Here is a 17,939-nt window from a genome sequence, read left to right as displayed (position 1 = left end):
GCAATCCCACTTCTGATTCACTGTCTCGAAGGGAAATCTACATCCCTGTGTTCATTGCAGCATTCTTTACCATAGCCATGATAGGGAGACAACCTAAATATCCATCAATAGATGAATATATAAGGAAAACATGTTACATGTCTACAACAAAATCTGATTCAGCCTTAAAAAAGAAGGAAATCCTACCATTCACAATGGCATAGAGGACATTAAACTAAGTGAAGTCAGTCAGTCACACGAAGACAAATACTGATAATGCTCTTATATGAGGTATCTAAATAGTCAAATTCACAGAAGCAGAGAATAAAAAGGTGGTTGCCAGGGGATGGCGTGAGGGAGGGGAAACGGGAAGTTGTTCAGTAGGTACCAAGCTTTAGGTACATAAGATGAATAAATTATAGAAATCTGCTGTACAACCTAGTACTGATGGTTAACACATGGTGTCGTGCACTTAAAAACTTATTAAGAAGGTATATCTCTTTTTAAAAAAATTACGTATTATTTATTCTTTTCCATGCTGGATCTTGGTTGCTGCACGGGCTTTTCTTTAGTTGCGGCGAGCGGGGGCTACTCTCTAGTTGCCTTGCGCTGACTTCTCATTGCGGTGGCTTTGAACCCATGTCTCCTGCATTGGCAGGTGGATTCTTTACCACTGAGCCACCAGGGAAGCCCCCAAGAAGGCAGATCTCTTACTAAATGTTCTTACAACTGCCAAACAAAACAAAGTAAACCAACAAAAAAGCAAGCAAGGAAACACAAGAAGACTTTTGGAGGTGATGGCTATGTTTATTTTATCTTGGTTGTAGTGACGGTATCACAAGTTGTGTGCATATGTCCAAACTCATCAAAATGTATGCATTAAATAGGAGCAATTTTTAATAAATAAAGTAATCTCAATAACTTGGGAAAAAATGGATAGCTCACTCCCTTTCCTGGGCAACAAAATATGATGGCTGCTATCTGTTCTATTTTGGCAAAAAGAATCTTGCTTACGGGATATCCTTAATACGAGCAGATTATCATACTTCTGGATGCAAATCTATTGGTGGTTTATAATAAATAAACATTAATGATGATGTTAGCTTCTCTTTATATTAATGCTTTGTCATGAATCCCACACTTTTTATACGTTTTTGTATGTCTGATAAACACAGATATTGACCCCTCCCAATGACATAAAAATCAAATATGATTTGCAGGCATCACATGAGACGGCTGCTAAGATCATGAACATTCATTGGATGTTGCAAATCCTGATATTTGCCTGGAAACAAGTTAGTTGACTAGAAATGCATGCCTGGCAGTATACTCTCCTTTCGCTTCATAGAATGTTGCAATTTGTAAACACATCTTCATTTGTGTAATTGTTTAATGTCCCTCTCTCACTGGATTTGAAACCCCAGGAGAACATGATCACATCCTTTTCCTTCACTCCAGTGTCCAAGTTCCCTAACAGACTGCCTAGCTCACAGTACCTGATGAGTATGAGTTGAAATAATAAATGTGAGGGCACCAGTAGGTAGGATATTCTTTGGACTACTAGAGTAAAGAAGAAAAAAAAGAATATTTATAAGAACTAATTATGTTCTAGGTACTGTGTATACTTCTTATTGCAATCCTCACGCTAGCTATTATAATTGCATCTGAAATAACCAAACTGATGTTCAGAGAAGTTGAACCATTTACTGCAGATTACACATTGTAAGTTTTGTTGACTTGACTTTTTTTTTTCTTCTTCTGTATCTCACTGCCACCTCAAGCCCTGCTGAGAGGAGAGGATGTAAGGACAAAATCTCCTTTAGAGGGACTGGAAAATAATTGTAGAGTCATCTATGGAATAAGCTTAATGGAGAAAAGAGACCAAACTAGTAAAAAGTGTATATTTCATGAAGTCCTGCCCACAAGGTCCGCGTTCCAAAGGACCAATGGCTGTGTTTGAACTCCAATACCACTAGGCAGGTAAAGAAGTGACAGAGAAACCCATAGCACTAGAAGCACTGTCTTTGGAGGGGAACTTCTCTCATGGGATGTTCCTGATGCCACGGTCAAGTTGTCCACTGGATTTTTTCTTTGGCAACTCTTCCGAATCCCATTTGGATTATAACAATTGTAGCTTTGAAAGGCTGCCTAAAGAATTCTTGGTGATCTGGGCACTTAAAATATTTCAAATTTTCTGCAAAAGCCAATATCAGATTTCCATTATATCTCTGTATTATCCCCAAGCACATTTACTTAAATTGATTGTAGCGCCACTTAACCTCTATTGAGGAGCAAGGGACAAAGGTCAGGGTGCCAGTCACCTTGATAAGACCAGCCAGGTCCACTGCTTCAGCAAAGTCTTTGGTGCCACATGCCAGATGTGAGGCTCGAATACAGCCTCACTCAAGGCTAACGAATACAGTCACCATCTTCATCAAGCTAACACTTCAAGTCATTGTAAACAATAATCAAACTGACCCAAAATTTCTCCAAATAAAAGTCCAACTAAGACCTAGGAAGGAGAAGCACTCAACTTCACAGTTGACAATCAGTATTGTTTACATGAAGAATTAGAGAGTAAAGTAATCAACCACACTATGTTCCTTGAGAGAAGAGACCGGATTTCTCTTGGCAGGCTAAATTCCTTCTGTTTTCCTGGAAAAACAACGAAAGCAAAAACGACAATGGGAAGAAGGGATAGAAAGGATTTACTTGGCTAAACGTTCTGTACTGCTTGCTTACTTCTATAAGACAGCACAATATGTATTAAGCAATTTGACTTCAGTGAAAATCCTCAGATGGTTTTAAAATAATTATATGTTGAATACAAACCAATTCTGTCTTTGAGTTCTATTTCATAAGGACAAAGAATAGACAAAGCTGCTCAGACTTCAAGAAGCTCCTACAACTACATTTTGATGAGTTGAGTGTGAGTGAATCAGAAACATATGGATTTCATTTGTTTTGTAATTCACATGAACTCAAAAACCAAGCACAGCCACGTCAAAATGTGTTCTTCAACAAACTTGGGTCAGTGTTTCTCTCAACCAAACCCAGTGAAATTCTTTTTGCATTTGCATCTTTAGTAAATTCTAGTAAAAACTTGGCACAGTGTTGAATTTTATTTTGGCTCATTTTAATGTCTCATTGGAGGATATCTCTTATTTTAAACTTTGGACTTTATGGATGACTGTTGTATTGTTTATGATTTTCTACTGAATATATGCATGCTCAGTCACTCAGACACGTCCAACTCTGTGTTTCCTGTGCTGTACCCTGCCAGGCTCCTCTGTCCATGGGATTCTCCTGGCGAGAGTACTGGAGTGGCAATACCAGAAAAACAAACAACCCAATCAAAAAGTGGGAAAAAGACCGAAACAGACATTTCTCCAAAGAAGACATACAGATGGCTAACAAACACATGAAAAGATGTTCCACATTGCTTATTATTAGAGAAATGCAAATCAAAAGTACAATGAGATACCACCTCATACCAATCAGAATGCCCATCATCAAAAAGTCTACAAGCAATAAATGCTGGAGAGGCTGTGGAGAAAAGAGAACCCTCTTGCATTGCTAGTAGGAATGTAAACTGGTATAGCCACTATGGAAGATGGTATGGAGATTCCCTAAAAAACCAGGAATAAAACCACCGTATGACCCAGCAATCCCACTCCTATGCATATACCCTGAGGAAATCAAAATCGAAAAAGACATATGTGCCCCAATGTTCATTGCAGCATTATTTACAATAGCTAGAACATGGAAGCAACCTAGATGTCCATCAACAGATGAATGGATAAAGAAGTAGTGGTACATATTCACAATGGAAATTTACTCAGACATAAAAAGGGATGTCTTTGAGTCAGTTCTAATGAGGTGGATGAACCTAGAGTCTACTATACAGAGTGAAGTAAAACAGAAAGAGAAATATAAATATCATATACTACTGTATATATGTGGAATCTAGAAAGATGGTACCGATGAATTTATCTGCAGGGCAGCAATGGAGAAACGGACATAGAGAACCTACTTATGGACACAGGGGGAAGAGAAGTGGGAGAGTGTGAGATGTATGGAGAGAGTAACATGGAAACTTACATTACCAAGTGTAAAATAGCTAGCCAAGGGGAATTTGCTGTATGGCTCAGGGAACTCAAACAGGGGCTCTGTGACAATCTAGAGGGGTGGGATGGGAGGGAGAGGGGAGAGGGGTTCAGGAGGGAGGGGACATGGGTGTACCAATGGCTGATTCTTGTTGGTGTTTGACAGAAAACCACAAAATTCTGTAAAGCAATTATTCTTCAATTAAAAATAAATAAATTTGTTTAAAAAACAAAACAAAACAAAAAAAGAAAGCATGAGGATAATAAAATTTAGAAAGGAAAAAAAAAAAGAAGGGTACTGGAGTGGATTGGCATGTCCTCTGCCAGGAGATCTTCCTGACTCAGGGATCAAACCCATGTCTCCTGCATCTCCTGCATTGCAGGCAGATTCTTTACTGCTTGGCCATCAGGGGAGCCACTTTCTACTAAATACATGAAACTAAAAAAAGACTCTGTTCAGATTTGCTAATTTATGTGGAAGAGAAGTTGAATATATTTCCTTTAGAGATTAATGGTTGGGTGGGAATATAAAATTTTATTTCTATAAAATCAACTATTGTATTGAAAAATGAAATTGCAAGAATGTGAATTTTGCTATACTAATCCTAAGTTTGCTGTTCAGTTTCATATCTCAGTTTTTCCTACATATAGATTTAATTGACTGTTCTTGTCACTTGAAAGCTCTTGGAAGCAGACTGAGTATATTTTATCTGCTTATATGGTATTTAAGAAGCTCCATATTTCTCTATGAACTGGATGATGACCAATGCAATTGCACTAAGAGAATTTTCAAAGCATTATAAGACATACTTACTGGAAAAAAAGCTCAAAGCTCAAATAATTATTCTTTTATTACAAAGTTTAAGTTTTATTAACTGCCAAATATATCAGCTGTGCTTCAAAACTGCACAACATTACTCTTTTTATTAAATAAAATTTTATCTGTACTTACAAGGAAAAACAATTTGCTTGTGTGTATATTCTTTATTATTTTTAGAAAGGTCTACTTTTTTCCCCAGAGAAGTGTAAAAACATATTTTTTTTCTTTCTGTTTTATCGACTGACATTCAGTATGGCTAAACTGAAGGTGCACAGCATAATGATTTGATTTACATACATCACAAAGTGATTATCACAATAAGTTCAGTGAGCATCCATCATTTCATAAAGGTTTGAAATTCAAGAAATAGAAAAAAACTTTTTCTTGTGATTAAAGCTCTTAGGATTCACTGTCTTAACAGCTTCCATAGCTAACGTACAGCAATGTTAATTATTAATTGTTAACCAATTTGGTGGCTTAGAGGTTAAAGCATCCGCCTGGAATGCAGGAGACCCAGGTTCAATCCCTAGGTCGGGAAAATCCCCTGGAAAAGGAAAATGGCACCCCACTCCAGTACTCTTGCTGGAGAATTCCATGGAGGGAGGAGCCTTGTAGGCTACAGTCCATGGGGTCGACTTCACTTTCACTAATGTTAATTATATTTGCCACATTGTACATTATATCAAAACACAGTGTCCTTGAAGTGATTTTTATAGGTAAATCTATGGTCACAGCAGATTAAATATAATTTTTACATTCAAAACCCATGTAGTGGTGTCACAGCATTCCCTTCTACTTTCACAAAATTAGTTTACCACTATTAAGATTGAATCTAAAGAAAATGGTTAAACTCCTAATATATTTCCCTAAAAACATTATTTAATGTTAGCCCACCATTAATTACCCACTCCAGTGTTCTTTCCTGGAGAGTCCCAGGGACGGGGGAGCCTGGTGGGCTGCTGTCTATGGGGTCGCACAGAGTCGGACATGACTGAAACGACTTAGCAGCAGCTACCATTTATTTTCAAAACCTCATTAAATGACAGCAAATTCATCACCAGGGGGTTTCTGCATTAGATAGCACGCATCATCCCATCTTGACCATCTCCTGGGATGAGGTATATACAACACAGGGAGCAAAGCCAGGTTAGCTTCTGTGCATTCCAGCCAGTGGACACTGACGGTCTGTTTTTCACTTAGGTGTTTGCCTAAGAGCAGAAGCTTAAACTACGTTATCACAAGAGTTGCCCAATATGTCAAGCTCGTCAACCAGTTTTTGACACCTACGTCAACATCAGGGAGAAAGCAGTGATTGCAGCTCTCCACTCACACCCCTCCACACACCCCCTGCTAACACTAATCACAGGGCTGCCAGGTGGGAAAGACGATCCAGCGATTTAGCCTTGCTTTATTTTCATCTTTTTTTTCCTTTGGGGGAGGATAATTGTTTTACAATGTTGTGTTAGTTCCTGCTGCACAGCAACAAGAATCAGCTAGATGTATACATGTATCCCCTTCCTCTTGAGCCTCCCTCCCACTCTCCCCACCCCCATCCCCACCCCCATCCCTCTAGGTCATCACGGAGCACCGGGCTGAGCTCCCGGTGCTCTCCAGCACTTCCCACTAGCTATCTAATTTCACACATGGCAAGTGTACATATGTCAATGGCACTCTCTCAGTTAGTCCCACCCTCTCCTACCCACTCTGTGTCCACAAATCCGTTCTCTAGGTCTGCGTCTCTGTTTCTGCCCTGCAGTTAGGGCTGCCAGATGAGATAGGTGATCCAACAGTTTAGCCTTGCTTTGTTTCCCCCCAAAGTTTTATCTCAAGCTTTTGCCTTTTGTATAATATTCTCTATTAACCTCACCTAACCATAGAGATATAACCTAACCTCTCCTAACCATTGAGAAGATTTTGAGTCCCTTTGAGAGAAATTAAGTAGTCTATTGGAGATGGATAAAGCAATGTCCAAAAACTAGTCTTTTTCTAAATAATGTACCCCTTGTACTGGGTTGGCCAGTTCATTCGAGTTTTTCCATGATGGTGGTGCCAGTGGTAAAGAATCCACCTGCCAAGGCAGGAAACCCAAGTGACGTGGATTCAGTCACTGGGTCGGGAAGATCCTCTGTGGTAGGCAATGGCAACCCACTCCAGTATTCTTGCCTGGAAAATTCCATGGACAGAAAGAGGGCTGTCAGTGAGCTATAGTCCATAGCAGTGCAGAGAGTCGGGAACGACAGAGCCCTTATGGAAAAACCCAAATGAACTTTTTGGCCAGCCCGATACTTTATCTTTTGCGTTTGTACAGGCTTGTGACACATTTCATCTAGTTGACAAACGGTTTTGACAAATTGCTGTCTCTCCACCTCCACTCACATCTCTGTGTGAAATCACGAGGTTATAGGACAAGTTGTCCTAAGCATTGAAATCCTGTATTTGTCTAATGCTGAAGCGTGTTTGAGTCAAGTACTGCTCTCCAGCCAACTGCTTCAGCCTTGACCTACGGACACCTGCCCCCTTCTTTACCAGACCAGTGATGCCTTAGTGGTGGAACTCTCCTGACATTTATATTCTTCCCTGGAGTGGAGACATCCGCTGGACTGGGAAAATTCCAGAGAACTCTCTTATATTACATATAGACACAGTCATGGGATTTGTTTTGAGAAGCAAAATTATAGTGAAACAATTATAACATTCAGATGGGGTATCCCCCCATCCCCAGCTTTACCACTAACAGGGTTATGGCTTTAGGGAAAGACATTTAAATTACCTAGGCCCCTATTTCCTTTTGTGAAGAATGAAATAGCTGTGCTGGGTCATGCCAGAAACCCACCTCAACTCTAGCTTTCAATGGTTCTATGAGAACAGCAGAGTTTACCAGTGGACAGAAAGAGTACTGAAGAGCTGAAATATTTGTGAGTAGCAAAAATAAACATCCCAGGTTCCCCCCTGTCCTGTGATGCACTGAGTTGCCATTTGCTTTCTTTTTTTAGAGGCAATAGTAGAGCAAAAGCATAAAAATAATCTTAGGAAGTTATCTAACTCATGTTTGGGAATATCCACTTACCTTCTCACATAGGCTTGCCTGTGTGTGTGCTAAATTGCTTCCATCGTGTCCGACTCTTTGAGACCCCATGGATCGTAGCCCACCAGGCTCACTGTCCGTGGGATTCTCCAGGCAAGAATACTGGAGTGGGTTTCCATTTCCTTCTCCGGGGGATCTTCTTGACCCAGGGATCAAACTTGAGTCTCCTGTGTTTCCTGCATCACAGGCAGATTATTTACCACTGAGCCACTGGGGAAGCCCTTCTCACATAGGCACATACTTGCAAATGTGTTGAAAATGTTGCAGATTTCATTTCTTTTGTCACCAGTGAAGTTCAATGGGAGAGGATGGGTCAGAGAAAAAATGATTTTACAGGTTTTTCTTCTTTGATGATTATATTTCTTCTTACAATCAACCCTAAAAATGGATGGGCTGCCCAAGAATGGTTTATTTAAAAATAATTTAAATGTATAATTCCAAGTCTTAAGTATAGAAAAAGAACACAATATACCAGCATGAATACAGAATATCAACCAGTATGTGTTGGGACAAAGGAATCTGAAAGGTAATTTTGTATAAGCAGCTATAAAAGAGAAGTGAGTAAGATAGATAACTGAAGAATATCTCAAAATGTTTTTATTAGACTAGTGATCTCATCACCACTAGTCCCCAGGACACTGTTTATCATAAAACATTGTCCAAGAGTAACAGAAAGCCATGGAAGCTCTCATACCATCAAAAAAATAAATCAATAAATGTGCAATGACACCTCTGGTGAAGCTATTTCCCGAACAAGCACAAAATACTATCCTCTAGTATAAAATTGATTTGTTTTATTGCTAAAGACAGAGCACACACTAAAAGATACTAAAAGTTGTACTTTTGGAGAGAAAAACATAGGCAGGCCTCACAGATGTATCAACAAGCCTAGAAAACCAGTTACAAAATTGAAGGCAAATCTTATGCTCAGAGAGAAAACAGAATTAGCTCCTCCCCAAATCTCTTTACTAGATGACACCAGTGGAAGGCAAATATTAACAACACACTGTATCATGTGTGTGTGTGTTAGTCTCTCAGTCGTGTCCAACTCTTTGTGACCCTATTGAGGTCCTCTGCAGCCCCCCAAGGTCCTCTGTCCGTGGAATTCTCTAGGCAAGGATGCTGGAGTGGGTTGCCATTTCCTTCTCCACACTGTATCATAGTCAAGGGTTAAGTTCAATAGGGTAAAATGAAGGCAAAGGAAAAACATTCTCTGTGGAAATCTCTCTGGATGGTGGTATTGGGACACCAAGAGTCATCACGTAGGAGACAAACTATCTCTTACCTATTTCAAGATCCATTTTTCTCCAGCACTGGGACAGATCTCTGCTTTGGTTGGCGTTGTATGAGTTACTGGATTGCATTTAGAGACCATGCTGTACAAAGTATATGTACCTTCAAGCCACAAAGTCCTACTTGGTGCAGTGAAATGACAGATATGTCGGATCTGAGAGCGGCCAAGGAATAACAAACAGAATCATAGCTCCAGTCTCATGCTTAATTGGGGGCATAAGTGTACTGAGTAGAAGAACAGATGGAAGTGGACTATGTACTACATTTACTCAGCAGAATTAAGTTTCACGACACTCATGAATTAAGATGCAGGACACTCCTGCCCGTGGACATCAGTCAACATCATGGCCCCCTTTTAGAGTAGGGGCTACTCAGAGGCTAGATGATAAGTGAAGTCTGGAGTCCTGGGCCAAGTCCACCTCACAGGAAATCCAGTGTCTCTTTGGGACACCTAAGTAGAAATGTCTGTGTAGCCCCAGGACGTCATCAAAATGACTATGCTTAGAGCTGGCAGAACCTCAGCTCACATGAGTTCTTCGGCCTGCAGAGCAAACCATCTGTTAAGAAAAGCCAAGTGGAGCTCTCCTGAAAATGCCTCCACTGGCCATGATAAGAAATCAAGAGCATTGTCATGTCTTGGTAGGATGCAGGGACTGTGAGCCCCATTATAACCCCATTTAAATAATAATAATTTTAAAACCCCTTTTATTTATTTATTATTTTTTGGCCTCACTGCACAGCATGTGGAATCTTAGTTCCCTGGCCAGGGTTGGGAACTCACGGCTCCTGCCGTGGAAGAGAGGAGTTTTAGCCACTGGGCCACCACGGAAGTCCCCTGCCTCCCATTTTAATTTAAAGAAGTTAGCCTGCAACAGTGTCCATGTTTAAAATATACAAATCCTGGTAATGACTTGGGAATTTGTGCTTCCTGTTCACTTTGCCTGTGCTGGGTCCCAGCCCCTGGAAGGAGAGGGCTCCTCCTACAAGGGGCCAGAGCAAGGTTCCCCTGGACCTTAAGGGACATCTTCTCCCTTGTCATTTTCAGTTTATTATTCCAGATGACCAATAAGCAAAGAAAGAAATGCTGATCAATATGAGCATCCAGGGTCGCTACGACATCATGAGGACTGAGATGACGAGGTCCTGCGTACGCTTTTGTGCGGGCATGTAGCCTGCTTGCTCGTGTTCTAGGAGAGTTAATAGCCCCCAGGAAAAGCCCTGCATCCAAGGTGATGGATTTGATGTGTCAATATCCCACTTCCCTCTCCCTCAGCGAGAGAATTGTGGAACACATTATCTATACTGTCTCCCAAAGGGCTAAGTGCCACTTGTCAACATGGTGCTTTTGATAACACCTTTCATTAGCTTCTTTCCCTCCCCTGTCTTAATTCCCTATTACCTTATTCCTCCCAAATAAATTCCTTGCAGTCAAATCCTTGTCTCATGTTGGTTTCTGGGAAACTTCAAACTCAGGTAGAGTCTTTGAAAACTGTTTTTTCTTTAGAGACATATTCATAACATTTAAAAAATACCATAAAGTAGTCTATGGCCATGCGCACAGAGGTAACCCACATTACAAATAATGTTCTTATTATTTGCATGTTCGTAATTGTGACCCAAGGAGAAGGCAATGGTATCCCACTCCAGTACTCTTGCCTAGAAAATCCCATGGACAGAGGAGCCTGGTAGGCTGCAATCCATGGGGTCGCTAAGAGTCAGACACAACTGAGCGACTTCACTTTCACTTTTCACTTTCATGCATGGGAGAAGGAAATGGAAACCCACTCCAGTGTTCTTGCCTGGAGAATCCCAGGGACGGGGGAGCCTGGTGGGCTTCTGTCTGTGGGGTCGCACAGAGTCGGACACGACCGAAGCGATTTAGCAGCAGCAGCAGCAATAGCAATTGTGACCCAAAAGTGCAAGAAATTTCATCTGCATTGTCCCTTTAAGGATCTAGGAAGTTGTACACTGATTAAAAAAATTTTTTTTAATGCTTACTTAATTATATACACATACATGGACACTTTAAATTTGGGTACTTAAGTGGACAAAGTTCTGCTCTTTGAGAATCATACCTACACAGAACAGCTTGTTTATCCCTTCAATCCTCAGTGAGGCTGTTTTAAGGCTGTGGACTGCAAGGAGATCCAACCAGTCCATTCTGAAGGAGATCAGCCCTGGGATTTCTTTGGAAGGAATGATGCTGAAGCTGAAACTCCAGTACTTTGGCCACCTCATGTGAAGAGTTGACTCATTGGAAAAGACTCATGCTGGGAGGGATTGGGGGCAGGAGGAGAAGGGGATGACAAAGGATGAGATGGCTGAATGCATCACTGACTCATTGGATGTGAGACTGAGGGAACTCCGGGGGTTGGTGATGGACAGGGAGGCCTGGCGGGCTGCGATTCATGGGGTTGCAAAGACTCGGACACGACTGAGCGAATGAACTGAACTGAACTGAACTGAAATTGTGCTTTGCCTGAATCCCAAGGATACTTGTCACATTGTTCACCAGAATGGTACCTCCTGGGGTCATGCAGGCCACAACTGGCCAGACTTCATGGATACAAAACATACAATTGTGAAATGAATGTTTACCCCCTCGGAGATGACTGCCAAACTTTCTTAAAAATAAAGCGATGTGAAACAGTCTATCAAATTGAACCCCAGCCCCCTAAAAAGAAATGTTACATTGTGGATGTTAAAGTTATTTTTATTCAATGCGGTGTTCATTGTCCTGAGTTGCTTTAGATAATGCTGGAATGTATTTTGAATCATATTCTAAGTGAGCACCCTCTATGATTCTATATGCGCCTCACAGTCTAATCACGCTGGAACTAGATAAAGGGGCACTGTCACGTTCCATCTACCCAAGATTACCTCCTCAACAATACTTCAAAGATTTTATTCACTTTAATTCATACGGGAGGATTAGAATATGCACTCAGTTAAAAAAGACTCCTTTGCTATTCTGATGACCGTGCACAATCTTATTGCTAATAAACTCCTTTGTATAGTTTCCCACAAGAACAAGCGGAGTTTCTCATGGGAAATATGCTTATGTAACTTTTTGAAAGAAATTTACACTGAACTTTGTATTTGTTTAAAAGGCAACGCATGTGCAACAGTACCTTAAAGGGAATACCATCCAGGAATAGTACAGAAAATTGAATATTCACTATGCCTATAGTGAATGTGGTTTAAAAAATAATTTTAATAAATAATTTCAGTTGACTGCCCTATTATATAAGGAACCTTTTGAATAGATGTTGAAAATTGGCAGTCCTACCTGGGGACTAACTGAGCCTATATTTGTATGCTGCCTATCTGGCTCAGAGTGTAAATTAAAAAAAAATTTTTTTCTCTTATGACTTTTAATGATTATTGCTATTTATGTATGTATGTATATATTTATGGCCACACCGCTCAGATGTGAAATCTTAGTTTCTCAGTCTGGGATAGAACCTGCACTCTCTGCATTGGAAGCAGGGAGTCTTTACTACTGAACCACCAGCAAAGTCCCCAGTGTTTAAATTTTTGTACTTGAATGCTTTCTCAGTTCTATAGCCTCCCTCCCCCCACCTCACTATTGTCTGATGCCCAGCTAGAGTCCAAGTTTGATTTCACCTGCCTGGCCTTGCTGGGGGCTGAGATTGCAGCTTTAGACATGGAGACCCAGGAGATTTTCCTAAGACCCATCCTGGGATGCGTTTAATAGCAAATGGGAATATATTTTTGTATCCTTTTAAGCATTGTCACTTACTTTCATAGACTGTGACGTTGAGAATTTAAAATGAAAGTGTGGTAATTTCAAGATTTTCTCCATCTCTCCTATTTTTTGCACCGAATTCCCCTGAACTGAAGAAAGAAGGTCGACACAGAGGCCAACAGAGGGGAAAGCTGTATAAGCACCAAGCTGAGGTCCTTTCAGCCAACGAATGGGTCACAGTCTGGCCATCAGCGCTGCTGACACAGGGAAGATAGCACCAAAGACAGAACTATTGTTGAAAGACTGTGTGGACAGATATTTGGCTTAAAAGCATCGGTTAGTTAAAACTTTGTTTCAGTGTAATATTAAAGATAATGCTACATTACATTGTTTATGTGTGTAACCCAAGAAATAAGAGTTAGAATTTAAACTTTAAATTGTTTTTGGAACTGAATTTCACACTGATAGGGGTATGAACCATGCAGAACTTTAATGAGTGACTAAATTTGTTCACAGTGTTTTTGCTTACCTGTATATCTCCTCACAACCTTTTGGAGAATATATTATATTATTTTACAGGAAAAAGAAAGTTAAAAAATGCAACTGAGAACTTTTCGCTCGAAATCATACGTTTAGCTACCTTAGCAACCAGTAGGATTAGTCTGTGTTTTTTTTTTTTAACTTATTAATATTTTATTTCTAACAAATTTTTGGATATAGAATTCTTAACATTCACTAGAACTGGATTTTGTCCATATTTCTCCCTAGTTCTAAATATGGGAATTCTAAAATGTTAAATATTTTTATGAGACTTTACATGTATATTCTGTGTAGTTCCAAAGCTACTGATTTTCTACATTCAAAATTAATAACTATGAACATTATTAATGTCAAACACTTCTTTTTTTTTTTTTTTTAGTCTGTGTTTTTTAACTGCACATCTGTATGCAATTGTTTCTTCTCCGTTCATGATTGCTTCCCCAGCATTAAATTTGGGGGAAGATGAAAACCCAGGCAGAACTGAAGTGTCTTCCAGATTAAGCCAGGATCCTACTCAGGTTTAGCCTGGCTATAAAAACGCTCTCTCCAGATCCCAAAGCACAAAAGGGCAATTTCTTTGGAAGTTTCTGAACAGAATGCACAGTTGCCCGGCCTGGGATGGTCAGATCTGATGGTAAGACTAGGGGACAAGCCACTCTGACCTGAGAAAGAAGCTAGGTGTTCATCCTGGGACGGAGGAAACCAGCGTTGACTTGTTAGGAGGAAACGTGGCCATGACAGACTGCTCATCATTAAACCAGACTCTACCTCTCTGTCTAGGACACAAGAGATAAAAAAAAAAAGAGGGACTGCTTAATTTGCTGAGAGATGCCAATTCGTGCCAATCCACATATAAAAGTAAAACAGTTGGGAGATTTAAAACTATCCTCTCTGAAGTTCTCCTCCCCTGAGGTCTTTAGGACCAATTCATAGAGCTTTTGAAGGGATGGGTCTTTTAAGGGATAGAGCCCAAGCCAGATAGTAAGACATCAAAGTCATGCTAAGCAAAGAACCAACTGTTCCTCTCCCTTCCCTCCCACCACCAGAGGTTAATTTGCTTTTCATTGTTTGATCTCAAAGTATTAAAAATTTTTTTTGATGTGGACTATTTTTAAAGTCTTTATTGAATTTGTTACAACATTGCTTCAGACGGTAAAGAATCTGCCTGCAATGCAGGAGCCCCAGGTTTGATTCCTGTGGGAAGATCCCCTGGAGTAGGAAATGGCAACCCACTCCAGTATTCTTGCCTGGAGATTCCCAAGGACAGAGGAGGGCTAAAGTTCATAGGGTCACAAAGAGTTGGATACAGCTGAGCGACTAACACTTTCACTTTTTCACTTCTTCTGTTTTTTGTTTTGTTTTATTGCTCATAAGGCAAGTGGGATCAAACCTGCCTCCCCTGAAGGTGAAGTCTTAAACGCTGGACCTCCAAGGAAGTTCCAGTATTTAATTTTTTGATGAGGCTACACAGAAGCCCTGCAAAGTGCTAGACAGTAACATTTTCCACATGAGTATTTTAAGACCCAAATTTTGCAACTTGGAATTCACAGCACTCTGCAAGAAGTTGTTGCTGAGTGGAAATTGGAAGTGAGATATTTTTTCAGACTTGTGCAAGAACTTTTAGGGATAGGTGATTCCATAGTAGCTAAGCTTGATGAATACATGTCATAGAGGGTTTGACATGAAAGGTTTCAGGTCAATATTTTCAAAGTTCAAACCTATCACCTACCCATTCACCACTGTAGCTTCATTCCTTTGGAACCAGAAGGCTTCTTAATCATGTAACCAACCCTTTTACTGCCAGAACTTGGAACTGAATCTGCTGCTTGAATTTCTCATCTAGGTGTTTCCCCTTCATATCGATGATGCCCTTTAGCTATCAGGCCTTGAGAACAAGCATGGGACTTCCAACGGCCCTGAAAGGGACTCAGGAGGAAGAACCAGAGAACTGACTCAGATGAGTAGGCTCCAATGAGGAAGAAAGGCTGCCTGCAAGTAAGACTTCTATTGCCAATTTTTGGGACTGAAGTATCCCTCCTCTGTTTGATTGGGTGTATCCAGTGACATATTTTTAAAATGAAAGTTGAATGAATTTAACATAAAGAACTGTGACCCTCTGCTGGCTGTTGCTAAGTCGCTTCAGTCGTGTCCGACTCTATGCGACCCCATAGACGGCAGCCCACCAGGCTCCCCCGTCCCTGGGATTCTCCAGGCAAGAACACTGGAGAAGCCATTTGAACTTTTTCAACTGTATCAGTAGCACAGTATTTTTGTATGAAAAGTGGGAGACTTCTGAACAGTGATTCATTTAATTGCAACATTTTGAAATAAACTAAAAAACATTGCAAAAAAAAAAATTCCTTCTCCAATGCAGGAAAGTGAAAAGTGAAAGTGAAGTCACTCAGTCTTGTCTTAGCGACTCCATGGACTGCAGCCTACCAGGCTCCTCTGTCCATGGGATTTTCCAGGCAAGAGTACCGGAGTGGGTTGCCATTGCCTTCTCTGAGGAAGCCCTGCTGCTGCTGCTGCTGCTGCTAAGTCACTTCAGTCGTGTCTGACTCTGTGCGACCCCATAGACAGCCTCCTACCAGGCTCCTCTGTCCCTGGGATTCTCCAGGCAAGAACACTGGAGTGGGTTGCCATTTCCTTCTCCAATGCATGAAAGTGAAAAGTGAAAGTGAAGTCGCTCAGTCGTGTCCGCCTTTTAGTGACCCCATGGACTGCAGCCCTCCAGGCTCCTCTGTCCATGGGGTTTTCCAGGCAAGAGTACTGGAGTGGGGTGCCACTGACCCCCCTAGGACATCACAAAACCAAGGCTAAGAAACGCTGCTGTGACCACAGAAAGCAACCACATTCCTTTTCAACACCATTGTACCATCTCTGCCATTTTGTCAGAGTAAATGACTAGTGACCAAAAAGAAAAACAAAGCCAGAGCCTGGAAGATGGCAGAGTAAGTAAAACGCACCAACCATCCCAGGTTTCCTGGGACTGAAGGGTTTCCTGGGACGTGGTACTTTTGTGCTAAAACTGAAATGCTGGTGGTTTAGCGGCTCAGTCCTGTGTAACTCTTTACAACCCCAAAGACTGTAACCTGCCACTTGTTGCTGAGTGGAAACTGGGATTGAGATATTTTTTCAGACTTGTGCAGGAACTTTTGGGGGTGGGTGATTCTACAGTAGATCCTCTGTCCATGGGATTTCCCAGGCAAGAATATTGGAGTGGGCTGCCATTTCCTTCTCTATAAGATCTTTTCAACCCAGGAACTGAACCCATGTCTCGTGCATTGCAGGTAGATTCTTTACCGCTGGGCCACCAGGGAAGCCCTGAAACTAAAATACTGCTGGGCAAATCAGAATGGCTGGCCAACCTAGTCAGGTGACAGTTTAAACAAACACAGAATTCTGTTCTTTACTTGGCTAAGACCCTTCTTTCAAAGTTTTCTCTGGTTCAAGACAACGTTTCCTCAGCAAAAACACCATGCTATACCACTGTCCCAGGCATACACTTGTAGCACGCTTTCTGAAAGGCAGAGCAAGTCTGGCTGGCAAAATGCATGTACCTTTTTTTTTTTTTTTTTTAAGCTTCAGGTCCTGAGTATGTTAAAACCTGGAAGAAAGCAGTGGGACAGAGATTGGTGAAAAGCATCTAGAAGTCCTTCTAGAGGTGACTGAGCGCATGCATAGAGGCACAGGAGATATGACCACCAGAGTCCCTTCCAGGGCATGGCACTCACCCGAGATAATGGCTGCTTTTTTTTTTTTTTAATGTGAACCATTTAAAGACTCTTTTTTGAATTTGTTACAATATTGCTTCTACTTTCTGTTTTGGTTTTTTGGCCATGAAGAACATGGGATCCTAGCTCCCCCACCAGGGATCGAACACGGATCCTCTGCATTGAAAAGCTACGTCTTAACCACTGGACCACCAAGGGAAGTCCCAATGGTCTACACATTCACCCCAGGCCTACTCAGTGCTGTCTCACCTCCTCTGTTCCAGAATGCCTTCCTCTTTCTTCCACAGCTGCAGAAAAGTAATCCGTCTGTCCTTCAAGCATCTTTTGAAATTCTGCTTCTTCAGAAAAGGTACTCCTGACCGCTTCTCTCTTTTAAGCTTCCACAGGGCTAATTTTCCTCTTCAGTCATTTGGTGTTTGCCCACTGGTTGTGTTAATAATTGATTTTCACTGTCTTATCCCCCTACCTGGCTTGTGAAAGGGTGGATTATTCTTTTCTTTTCTTTTTTTAAATTTGTTGCATCTTGCTTAGCCCAGCATAGTCTTCTCAACTGTCTGAAGTTGTGCTGTCCAGTAAAATGTAATGTGAGCTGCATTGGTAATTTAGCATTTTCTAGCAGACATCCTGGAATGTGAAGTCATGTGGTCCTTAGAAACCATCAAACGAACAAAGC

The sequence above is a fragment of the Bos indicus genome, chromosome 27, assembly GCF_029378745.1.
Source record: "Bos indicus isolate NIAB-ARS_2022 breed Sahiwal x Tharparkar chromosome 27, NIAB-ARS_B.indTharparkar_mat_pri_1.0, whole genome shotgun sequence".
NCBI classification, from domain to species: Eukaryota; Metazoa; Chordata; class Mammalia; order Artiodactyla; family Bovidae; genus Bos; species Bos indicus.
Note: the sequence above shows the minus strand (reverse complement) of the source record.